Source organism: Papaver somniferum, chromosome 1, assembly GCF_003573695.1.
Source record: "Papaver somniferum cultivar HN1 chromosome 1, ASM357369v1, whole genome shotgun sequence".
Classification (NCBI taxonomy): domain Eukaryota; kingdom Viridiplantae; phylum Streptophyta; class Magnoliopsida; order Ranunculales; family Papaveraceae; genus Papaver; species Papaver somniferum.
The window spans coordinates 75316827-75329841 of record NC_039358.1 but is presented as its reverse complement, the minus strand read 5'-3'; positions in this window follow the sequence as shown (position 1 = coordinate 75329841).

Genomic DNA, 13015 nt, shown 5'->3' with positions numbered 1-13015 from the left:
GGTGGTGGAATATCAGTAGTGGTGGCGGTTGGTAGGTGGTCTTCGTTGAATGGTGGTGGCGGAGTGGTAGTTGAATGTTGGTGGTGGTGAAGTGGGAGAGGAAGAAATTTGTTCCATTTTGAAATAAAGAAAAATATTATATGGGTGAGGATATTGAGGTAATCTAATTTTAAATAGATAAGGTTATTAAAAAAGAGGGACATAATTATTGTTGAATAAGGATATATTTATAGGGTGTTAAAAGTAAGGATATATAATTAATATACCCGTGAAATTTCATCAATCCATTATCGTTAATTATATGAGAAATTTGCTAGATGGTCCACAAAACCTGACCCGGGTTAACCTGTAGTCCAGAGGGAAAAATCTTTTAACCGGAGGTCCAAAAACCTTTTGAAAACTGAAAATTACTTACCTGCCCATCGATACTCACGTGTGAAACCAATTGATTCACGTCTTAAAGCTTTTCGTGTGAACAAAAACGATTTTCCCCGGAATCTCTTCATCCTTCTTCTGTATTCGTTCTTCCTCTGTCTTCATGTTTCTTATCTGTAAAAAGTCCACAAAAACCTAAATCTGTAATCAAATTACGGGATAATGATCAAAACCTAGATTTACAATTAAGAAATTATATAAAATACTCAAAAACCTTATTTTTTTTTGAAGAATCATATCCACAAAACCCTAGTTTACTAAGAAGAATTAGCATACTACGAGATTCTTCTCCCAAAAATCAGTAAAAGATTGTGATTTTGAAGAAAAAGGTACTCCCGATTCTGAAACAGCATGAAAGAAGAAGAAAAAGAAATTTGTTGCAACTCAACCAACATCAAAGAAACCTGGGATTTCTGCCAAAAAAAAAGGGTATTGTTTCTAATTACAAAAATTAAATCCAATATGTGTAATGTTTTCAGTTTTATTTTTGTTGATTTTTTATACCATTTTTTTATATGATCCTAGAATACATATCAGTATGTATTGTTAAAATTCTTGATATGTACTGCTCAAACCCTTCTACTTCATGTTTACGTATGATCTTACAATACATATCCGTATGTAATGCATATATTTTGTGTATGATCCTACATTACATTTTATTATGTACTGCTAAAAACTCTAGCTTATAGTTGATATATGTGTTGTTGATGTACTTTGTTCTTGAATTAGTACATATCAACATGTATTACTGGATATATATGACCAGTGCAATAAATATGTACTGGGTAAACCTTTTTATGCTTGTTATGTACATATCAGTATGTAGTGTTAAAATTCTTGATATGTACTGCTCAAACCCTTCTACTGCTTGTTTACGTATGATCTTACAATACATATCCATATGTAATGCATATATTTTGTGTATGATCGTACATCAAAATTTAGGATGTACTGCTAAAAACTCTAGTTTATAGTTGATATATGTACTGTTGATGTACTTTGTTCTTGAATTAGTAATATCAACATGTATTACTGGATATATATGACCAGTGCAATAAATATGTACTGGGTAAACCTTTTTATGCTTGTTATGTACTAGGTAAACCCAGTACATATTGATATCCAAAACACACTATCTTGATTTTGATTGAAACTAGTTCCGAAACGAACCGATGCTCGAACATCAGTCGTCATAAACTTTGATCTCTCTTCCATAGGTTGCTGGAAGAATCATCGACTTACATCGATCATATCTCCAATTGTATCAGTAGAAATGCCATGGTTCTGGGATTTTATTTGTATGATGAGTTTGGATTAATCTGTTTAGTCTGTATACTTTTTAAACCTGAGTGAAAATTTTGAGTTGTATATCAGACTATTATCTAACAATAGATATGGACATGTACTGAGTGAAAAACTTCTGCGTTGTGCTTCACATTATGATCCAACAGTAGATTAACATATACTTATAGAAAAAGGCAGCTCCTTGGCTAGTAATTTCATATGGAAAAGGCAAAGAGGTGGATATATCTTTAATGACTGTGTATTGACTAGATAGATATTTATGAAAATTACTAGTAATTCCTTTTGTGTATTGATATACATTTCTTTTACATATGAAAAAGGTAGAGAGGTGGATATATACTTATGGAAAAGGTAGTTCCTTGACTAGTAATTTATTTTTTGTATTGGTATACATTAAATGGATATATCTCTAATGATTGTGTATTGATTTCACCTCCAAAGACTAGTACTGTTACAGACGGGAATGGGGATTCCATGGTTTTTATGCTTTTTAGTAGAAAGAAGGAAAATGAAGAGGAAATTCTTGTATTTTGTCATCCAGGTTACAAGGAATGGAGAATTCATAAGTTCCCTGACGATGGAGAAGACATTCGGTCTATGTGTTACCTCAAAGGTAAGCTACAAAAACGTGTTATGGTAAAGAATACTTGGAAATATATGTACGTATTTATACAATACATATCAATATGTACCAAGTAGAAACTAGTTTATGCTTGAACACACATCACTCCTTATCACATGCCTAGCATATGTATTATCCTAGAGTACATATCAATATGTACTTAGGAAAAGATGATTCGTTTATGCATTCCATATCATTACATACTGTATAAACCACTAGACCTAGGTTATGTTGATCCTTCAGTATATATCGTTACGTACTTGGGGAAAAACTGATTCTTTTATCCAGTACATATCATTGTGTATTGTATAAATCTCTAACCTTAGTTTGTGCTTGCATATAATCATACGGTAAATATCAATATGTACTTAAGAAAAAGTTGATTTGTTGATGCAGTACATATCATCATCTCGCTAGATCGTTTAATATCCATAGTGCTTGATTTTTTATTTTTTTACGTATTAAACTTTAGAAATTCTTACTCAAGGAAATTACTTTCATTGATTCACTTGCAGAATATTGGAAACTTCATAAAGTACATCTGTCATGCCTTCAAAGGTACTTGTATGCCTACATTATCAAGAACTAGCAGTGGACGTCATCGTTGAAGGAAGACCATACTCTACTTTGTGAACTCCAACTGCTAAATGAGGCCTAAAAAGTCTACATGGAGACACCAAGATGAAGTTCTGATTAATGAAAATGCCATATTAATTAATCCCAAGCTATATTACTCATGCATCGACGGATTACTAGTCATTTTAATGCTTTTAGCTCTACATATCGTGTGATTGACACCTTGTGATGGAGAGTGAAAAAATGTCATCGGTTATGCCAGTATTGTGTATCTCTGATCGAGTAAGATTTTTTTTTTTTGAATGTTAGCTTTAAAATCAATAACATACAACACGCTTTGTCTTTTGGTCCCAAACTGTTCCTTTGTGTATATATCTGGAACTGCGAAATTATTGCTTGCATTCATCTGTGAAACACTGTTTATACTTGAATATTCAATTTTCTGAGAGCTGACTGTATCCGAACTCTGCTTTCTGATGTTCTATTATTGAGATCAAAATTATATATATTACATATAAAAAAAAACAACTTTTTCCTATTGTAGACGTTAAAATCTGTCGCTTAGTGCTAACATTTTATGAAAAGAATACAATAAACTCCCCAAATTAACTAAAACTGATCCACAAGTATGCCACCAAATAAACTTCATATCTAATCTGTATAAGTATAGGGCCAGAATTCTTCCATCAGCACTGCCCGTTCTTCCTTTCAAATTTTATGGCCTTGTAGGATGACGTCCCCTCTTTAAAGTATGCCTAAGCAGCATCTGCAGACAGAAATAATGCACAATAAATGAACAATAAAATCATTACTTCTTTTGCAACCTCAGCTCTCTCTCTCCATCTCTCTACTCCCTCTATTTTCTATAAAATCACTTCCATGTCAAAGTGGTTAATTATCAGTTTAATAACCTCGAAACTTACTGTTCTGGAGTTGAATCCCAAGTTTAAAAATGAAAATTACAGTACATATACACATGTAATGAGTGCAAACCTAGTAGATACTCATGTGTACTAATAGAACACCTAGTAGATATTGATATGCACTGAATGAAAACCTAGCAGATGTTCATATGTACTAATAGAACATCTAGTAGATATTGATACATAAAGAGTGAAAACCAGTACATATTATGTTTACCATCCATGAATATATATTATAAACCAGTACATAGTAATATGCACCGAGTAGAAACCCAGTACATATTACGCTTGCCATCCATGAGTTTGTATAAATATCTATCGTAAAAAAATTACGCTTATCATCTCGATGGTTCTAACAAATTATCATAGTGTACGTTATCTTACGTGGTCAGACCATCGTCATCTAACTTGAGACGAACATCCAATACTATTTTGTTATCCAAGTATTCACTGGCATCAAACATATGACACTAAGCAAGAGTATCCTGAATTGGAATCAAACATAGCACCAAATTCATAACTGTATAATACTTTATGTCTTCACCTATATAATGATTTTGTTCCATTGACAACATATTATATTTATAGATTTCATAATTAGAAACTCGAATGTTAAAATGACGCATACACCAATTGGGTGCTGCATATGCAGTTTCTTACAACATTTTCGTTTACCTATCGAATATCCTCCGGGTAGTTGAGATGAGAACAGAGACCTACTACCTCCATCATCAACAACCCCTCTATGTTGTTGTTGTTGAACCTTCCTTCTATCATCAATACCACCTAATCCAGAACCTCCACCAACACCACCGTCGTTACCTCCATTACCACTTTGATATCTAGTACATATTGGACGTTTTACAATGGATCTAAAAAATCTAGGGTTCATACAATTTTATCAAAAAAAAAATCACAATTCAAAATCATCCAAATCAAATAAAACTAGAGAGCGAAAGAATGAAAGAGCAGATCTCCAAGACCAATATCAGCAGTAAAGAGAATAGGCTAATTAAAATTGTATCGTCTAGCAAATGATCCTTTATGAGGTGGAAAATTAGAATTGAAAAAAATGCAAATATTGAAATAAGAAAAACGACGATTCACCATTATCTACTCCTCCGGGTTTAGTTTATAGAGAGAGTTGGAATCTCTGGTTTTTTCCGTGAATCGCCATCGCCATCATCATCGCCAGAGCTCTCCAATTGGTGAAGAAAGAATTGATAAAACCGAATTAGATTTGACTAGAAGGGTTTTTTAGGCATTTTAAAAATACACTTTATAACTTCCGCACATGTTCGGACTAACGAGTAAAAAATCTGGTCCAAAAACATGTTTTTGGACCAGCGAGTAAATTTATTTTGGTTCTGGATTACACACTAAACGGTTCTTCTAAAACTGGATTAACCAGTAATTCTTAGTAATTATATTCTCCAAGTTTAAACCCAACATCGATTCATTCAATAGAATTACAAAATCCAAGAGATTCAACTACTTTTGCCATGTAAGTACTAACTGGATTGGGAATTCTACATATTCGTGTTCTGCTTTTAGAAGCTTGGTCTATAGAAGAATCTCATTTTTTGATTATTAAATAACTCACAATGACTTCTTATCATGGGTTCCGAAATCCAATCCCCTTTGTTCATTCTCGATAGCCAACTTGTTTGGTAATAGAAAGACAATGAAAACCAACCATTAATTTTGTTGGGTATTTTGGATCGTAGTTCATTTGGGGGCGGTGGAGAACTTGGTCGGGGAGCAGGCGATGAAGAAGATGACGATGTTTTTTTAGGGTTCGTCTAGGTGTTTTGTTTAGACCATTGGATTGGATTAATATACAAATCTAACCTCTCTTTTTAGAGTAAAATTTATATGACACACATGTGAACTGCACGCAGTTATTTAACTGGATGGTCACAATGTAGTTAACGAAAAAGGGGATTTCACCTATTATGAATTTATAAAGGGGAAAATGCAAATTAGTTATCTATTTCGAGGGGAAAACACAAAATCCCCCAAAACTTTATTATTGGGAACTTCAATAGATTAGAACAAAAATTGGGATTCACGGTCAATGTGGTGGGTCAAATTTGGCTTGTCTTTTGTTCTTCTAATTGGAAGCCTATGACAATGAACTGGGTTATTTGGAGTTATACTTAAAAACAAAACTTATTAAAGAAAAAATAAATACAGTGTAAAATGGTACGAACATCATATTCGTTTAAATATCTCATAAACCATGTCACTAAGATCTTACGACCAATTCATTCAATTATTATGCTTTGACATTTTTGATATTTTTCTTATCTTTTCTACATTATTAACAACATTAGGTGGTAGACAGGATAATTTTGGCGATACTTTGTTGTTTTTAGTGTTCAATTTTATATACTACTTAGGCATCTATTGAAAGAAATTTTTGTCTCCATTTTGTTATTGGTGGAAGTGCGGGGTCACTGTCTGTCAATCCCATGCATCTGTAAAAATTAGAAGCCTTTTTAAACCCATTGAAATGGGTTAGAGCAACTGCAGTCATGGACTGTTAAATTGCCAAATAAACGAACCATATTTTATTTTATTGGCTTTTTACTGTTAGGCGTAGTGATGAAGTAAGCGTTATACTCAAATGCTGATTACAAGTGCATTTGGAAGCCAAATAGTCGCGAAATGCTATTTGGTTGGCAAAAAGTTTGGAAACTAAAATTAATAAATCCGTCTGAAGAATGTGAAAGCAACTAATAACAACGGCTCACTTTTAGGCGGTAATAGTAACAATGTCTCACTCCCGCAACGCTAATAATTATGTCGTCTCGCTCTCGGACGCAACTTATATAAGCGTCCAAATTCAGTGACTGCTTAAAGTTGCGTCTAGATGTCATGGCGTCCGAAAATTGCCAAATTGCATTGAATTTAGCAGTTCGGCGAGTTTACCTCCAGTGACGGTGCTTGTTATTGTTTTTTTTGCCAAATATAGCTTATACCAACAACATTATGGTTGCTCTTAGTGACGCAAATGCTTAATCATGATTTATTATGTTTTCTTTAGACTTTTGCTTTATTTTTGCTAGAAAATTTCAAATTCATTCATCCATAATTTAATTAAAATAGAATTACAAACAAGCTATAAGATATTTCCATAAAATGAAAAAAATGGAAAATTACTCTTTTTTTAATGATAATATACCTATATCAGTAAACGAAATAGAATAAAAAACACCACAAACAAATTAAGAGGAGAAGATACGAGAATCGTTGAAACATCTAATTCTTATATTCGAAGGAGAATCAAAGAATGGTGTAAGGAGTGATTTCCAAGCATTTAGATAATTTTCTTCCTTCAAAATATATGCTCCACTAAAAAAGGAGTAATTTTCCATTCGTTTTATAGCTAATATCGGTTTCTCAAACTCTAGTACTTTGTCTCCTAGGATAAGCCAAAAAAAATATTTACAAACAGTACGAACCCATTTATGAAAACAACTCAAACCTTACAAACAAACACCATAGTTGTGCAAGGGGTGAAGAGTGGGCGATCAATGATATGAAAAACCGGAAACCAACATGAAAAACATTAATATTATACCTAAGAATAACAAAAACTCAAAATAAAGATGTAAAAGGAGCAAACTAAGAAAACTAATCATATATACCAAAAAGACGATAAAAGGGGGAGCTCAGATGCTCATCGGTGCATGCTTGATCATAATTATATTGGAGATTTCTATATTCGGTAGTGGTTTAGAGTCTTACCTTTCTAATATCTCGTTATTTTTTCGAAGTTATAATTTATTTTAAAGGTTATATTGTGACACTCTTAGCACAAAAAATGTGATGAGTATATATGCTTACTGGGATTAATTGAGGTGAGGTTCATTCTTCTGAATTTGAACCTTATGTTATATTATGTAATGTAATATCATGTATCAACATAATTGGATGCCAAAAGTCTACAGGATTGCAATGAGGATGAAGATTTTGGAAGTTGGAGACCAAACGTCTACAAAATTGCAAAATTATCCCATTAGAAATATTTGTTAGTTGTGTAAAAAAAAGGAATGCTCGTATCTGGGGATCTTTTTAAAACCAATACCGACATGGTGCTAGCTGTTAAGAATAGTATTTCCTTTGGTGCTCAATTAAACGAATCGTATTTAAGTAGGAGGATGTTGTAAAATTATCATTCATACTTGATTTCTTTTTCTCGAGGGGTCTTTTGACCTGATATTGTAAATATAATTTTCTTTTGATATATCATTTTTAGTTCAAAAAGAAGAAGAAAAAAAGCTACCTTCTAATTTTCTCGGGACATAGACATGGGCTAAAAATTAGAGGAAAAAATAAAGTTAAGGTATTTTATTCTTAATTACCATACTCCGTGAAAAAGCGGGGTCCAACAACCACACTCAATATTTCGTTAGGAAATCTGTATGGACTAACTCAATATAATTCCGAGAGAATCAACTAGACAGTCAGACTCAATCAAGGAAATATATCAAAGAATTATATCTATGTTTCTCAATGTGATCAGCAAATCAAACAGATAGAATCCGTGAGCCTGATTATTATGAGAAACAACTTGAACGGTACCAAAGACCAATGTTCAAGTGTCAATCAATTTCAATCTACAACCAAAGGTTGGATTTACCAACTGATTGAACTACGCATAACCTGTGATATATAAAATTATATAAACAAATATAACGCGGAAAAGAAATAACACAGACACCAGAAGTTTTGTTAACGAGGAAACCGCAAATGCAGAAAAACCCCGGGACTTAGTCCAGATTTGAACACCACACTGTATTAAGCCGCTACAGACTCTAGCCTACTACAAGTTAACTTCGGACTGGAATGTAGTTGATCCCTAACCAATCTCACACTGATTAAGGTACAGTCGCGTTTCTTACGCCTCTGAATCCCAGCAGGACTCTACGCACTTGATTCCCTTAGCTCAACTAAAAGTTGCTACGACCCAAAGTCGAAGACTTGATAAACAAATTTGTCTCCCACATAAAAGTCTATTCTGATAGATAAATTTGTCTCCCACAGAAATACCTACGAAGTTTGTTCTGTCTTTTGATAAATCAAGGTGAACAAGAACCAATTAATAATTCGGTCTTATATTACCGAAGAACATCCTAGAAATATCAATCACCTCACAATAACTTAACTATATGGTAGTAGAACAAGTTATTATGGAATCACAAAGAATGAGACGAAGAGTATTGTGATTACTTTTTATATCTTACCTATCAGAGATAAATCTCGAGCAAATCTTGGAGAAGATAGTACTCAATACGATAGAACAAGTAAGATCAGAACACACAATTACAGAGAAAATAGTTGGGTCTAGCTTCAGAATCCCAATGAAGTCTTTAAGTCGTTAACCTATAATGGTTTTAGGAAAAACCTAGGTTAAAGGAGAATCGACTCTAGTCGCAACTATTATCACACAAGAGGTGTGGGGATTAGGTTTCCCAATTGCTAGAGTTTTCCCTTATATAGTCTTCAAATCAGGGTTTGATAACCTTGGAACAAAGCAATCAATATTCACCGTTGGATGAAAACCTGATTTAAGATTCAAGCTAAGTTTTCTTAAAACCAAAGCAATATCTCTCCATCGTTAGATGGTCTTAGCTTGTTACACACAAATGAAAGGTACCTTTATTTAGATATGGGTAACCGTACCTGAACGTGTATATTGAGTTGGCTCAATAACAGTTAACCGAAGTTAGCCATATGAACACTTTTGTATCAACCATTTTCATCTTAACACTTCTAGATCAAATGATAATCAAACAAATCTAATTGTGTTACTCACGGAGTTGTTCAATTGTTTATATTCTCATAGAAGTATACAAACACAATTGAAGCAAAATTGGATTGATTCAAAAGAATCAGTTCATGAACATTTTAGCCACGGTTTGCAAAGATTGCATTCCTTAATTTATAAATGTATTTGTTCATGAGTATAAAATCATACTTAAACGATTTTAGAACTTAACCACATAAGTTTGCAAATGGGTACACATACTATCGTTCCGGACTTGATCTTTTCCGACAGTTTGCAAACTGGTACGCATACTGTCGTTCCAGATCGAATTCAAGTGAGACAGTTTGCAAACGGGTACGCAAACTTAGTTCCCAAACTTTGACAGTTAAAACCGTTCACATACGGGTATACATACTTGGTTCCCGGACCTGAATCATTCTTACAACATGATATATCCAGATAATGGTTAATTGTTCTAAACTCCCATTTCAATCATTAATACATTCTTAGAAGACTAAAATAGATGTCTCACACAAACTATTATCTTATAAACAATTTTCAAGTGATCAAATGATCAATACGAAACATTCCGAGTCTACATCAAATGACTCTCTCACACAAATCATGTAAGATGTTACAAGGCGATTTTCACATGATCATCTTTTGACTTTCGTCAAGTATAATGATGAATGTAGTTAAAGCAAAAAGCTTTCCAACACATATTTCGAGAAACATATATAAGCGAGTTAAACTTAGCTCTAAATATCAAATGTGTATAATCTAAAAGTCTATATAGCTATACGACTTAGTCTCAATAGGAGATAGAATAGGATAGACTTCTGAGTGATAGATGAGTTCAAGTCTCCACATACCTTTTGTTGATGAAGTTCCTCCAATCTCCCATTAGTAGATCTTCGTCTTCAATCGATGAACGTCGTGAAGTCTAAAGCTCAACTACACATTCTATCCTAATCCCGAGACATAGATATGAGTAGACTAGAAATCAAGACTTATAGTTTTGACACCTAAACTTAACAAACAAGCTTGAGATAGCAACGCTTGCGAGTTCGACCGAGCAGTGCTCTAACACTCCCAAGTCCTAGGGATTTTCAAAGTTATATTCGCACCTATAATTATTTGAAATTATGAAAAACAAAGAACAAGATATAGATATCCTTAATATCTTTAGGGTATAAAACTAAGCAAACTAAAATACAACATATTTAAGAACCGTACTTCGTGAATTTACAAATTTTACTTCGTTGGAAAGATTTTAAAGAGATCTACACAACTAGTACAAAGAAGAAAATCAAAAAAAAAATAATTAAAAGAAAAATTCGAAGGTCATTATTTTCTTCGTTAGAAAATTCGTTATGCGCTCGTCAAAAATGAATGCACACCCTAAATTATGAAGATGCAATTGGGGGATACATAAATTAATTAAGGGATATTTTTACTGTAGCTGCTGGCATGATTTTTCAATGAAATCGGCATGGTCGATGGACTGTCGGCATTGAAAAACCATGCCGACAGCTACAGTGAAATATCCCCCAATTTATTGCTCTAAATTATTTATGATTGGTATTCAATAAATTCTAAAATGATTTGAAGTTTGAATGATCAGATCATAAAAAATACCGATCTGAGATTTGATTTCACCGCCTAAAACAAAAACGACGAAACAAAAGGTTTCTTCCGTGCTCTGAATAGAAATCACCAGTTTTCTCTCCCTGTCTCTCCCTGTCTCAAAAACAAATCGAGTTTATAGATATGGGGGTAATGCAAAAACTATATTGAAAAACAACAACAATAAAGCATAATATTTTTTGTTTAATAGAAAGAAAAGGATACACTTAGCTTGTTGGCCGCGTTATTTTGGTCATTGGTCGAATAACTTGATTTCACTTTTTTTTTGTTTGTGATTTATGTTCTTCTCTATGTTGATTCTAGTCTTCTTCCTTGTGAGGATCCTTCGTTCTTCCTTGTTTTCCTCGTTTCTCTTTGTTTTGTCGTCTTTTTATGGCTTCAAGTTCAGCAAATTCTCAAGACTTTGAGGATGTTACTAACAAAATGAGTAATCTCCTTGAAATTCCAGAAATACTTAGGTTATAAGATGAAGAATCATCTTCAGAGTCCCCCAACTGAATTGAACAAGTTTTTAGTTTTCAAAATGATTTCAGAATGAGACTATGCATTTGTAATTCTTAAAGAGATGTTGTCCAAAGATTGGACACTGTCGAAAGCTTTCATTATCTCAGTTATAGGTGAAAAAGTATATGGAGAGATTTGAATACTTATATGACCCTGAATCTAATATGATCTTTGAATAACGAGTCGATTAATAAATAGATGCAACATTGATCTCTTCCTAATGAATATGATTTTAAATTTGTATCTTTTTGGATACAATTCTATGGTCTACCTCTAAGTATGATGATTTCTAGAAAATTATTATCATGGAAAGAAGGTATGGTACCCCTCAACCTATCTCAGAAGATGATGATGCTAATTTAGGAAAATACACTAGAGTTCATATTCAAATATAGGTTACAAAATCTTTTCCTAAAGAGATGCTGGTAACTTTATCTTCCAAGAAAAATATCTGGTTTAGTTCATTTATGAAAAATACCATGTTTATGTTATTTTTGTGGATACTTCTCCCACCAGATAAATAAATTCCAAACTTTTTTAAAGGAGCTTGAAGGAAACCATGGTTTATCTACTGAAGAATTTACATTGAGAATGGGTGGTACGAACCTTGCTAGATACTCTGAAGAAATCAGATCCAATTTTAAACTTAAGTTTTTCCATATGGTTATTCTAGAGAGTATTCAGGCATATGTTGTTGCAACAACTTCCTACTTACAACAGAAATCATGCGTTGGGAACAATCCCATGTATAACGATATAAACGAGGATGAACAGAGTCAAGTGTATGATTCTTGAAAGAACATCACAAAAATTATAAATATGATGGAAAAACTGTCAACAGACAGAATGAAAAGACAAAATACTCCAGTGTTGATCCCAACAACAGAAAATTATGTTAAAGATACCATACATGATGACAGACAAAACCTGACAACTCTGAGTAAACATAACACATCATCGATCAGAGACGCTCCACCTAGATTCCATCAAAGTTTCTCTAGTGCTGACAATAAGGAGCCCACTACAAATAATGAAGAGTTTATTTCCACTCTTCAAAAAGATGTGGAGAAGCAAATACAAAATACGATTAAAGACCCAGGTCCAGTTAGAAAAATGACATTTTTCAAGAACAACTACCTAAATCCCACGAGTATATAAATAATAACAATATTTTAAAAGTGGAAAATATCCAATTTCAATTATCAATTGAAATCCCAATTGAAA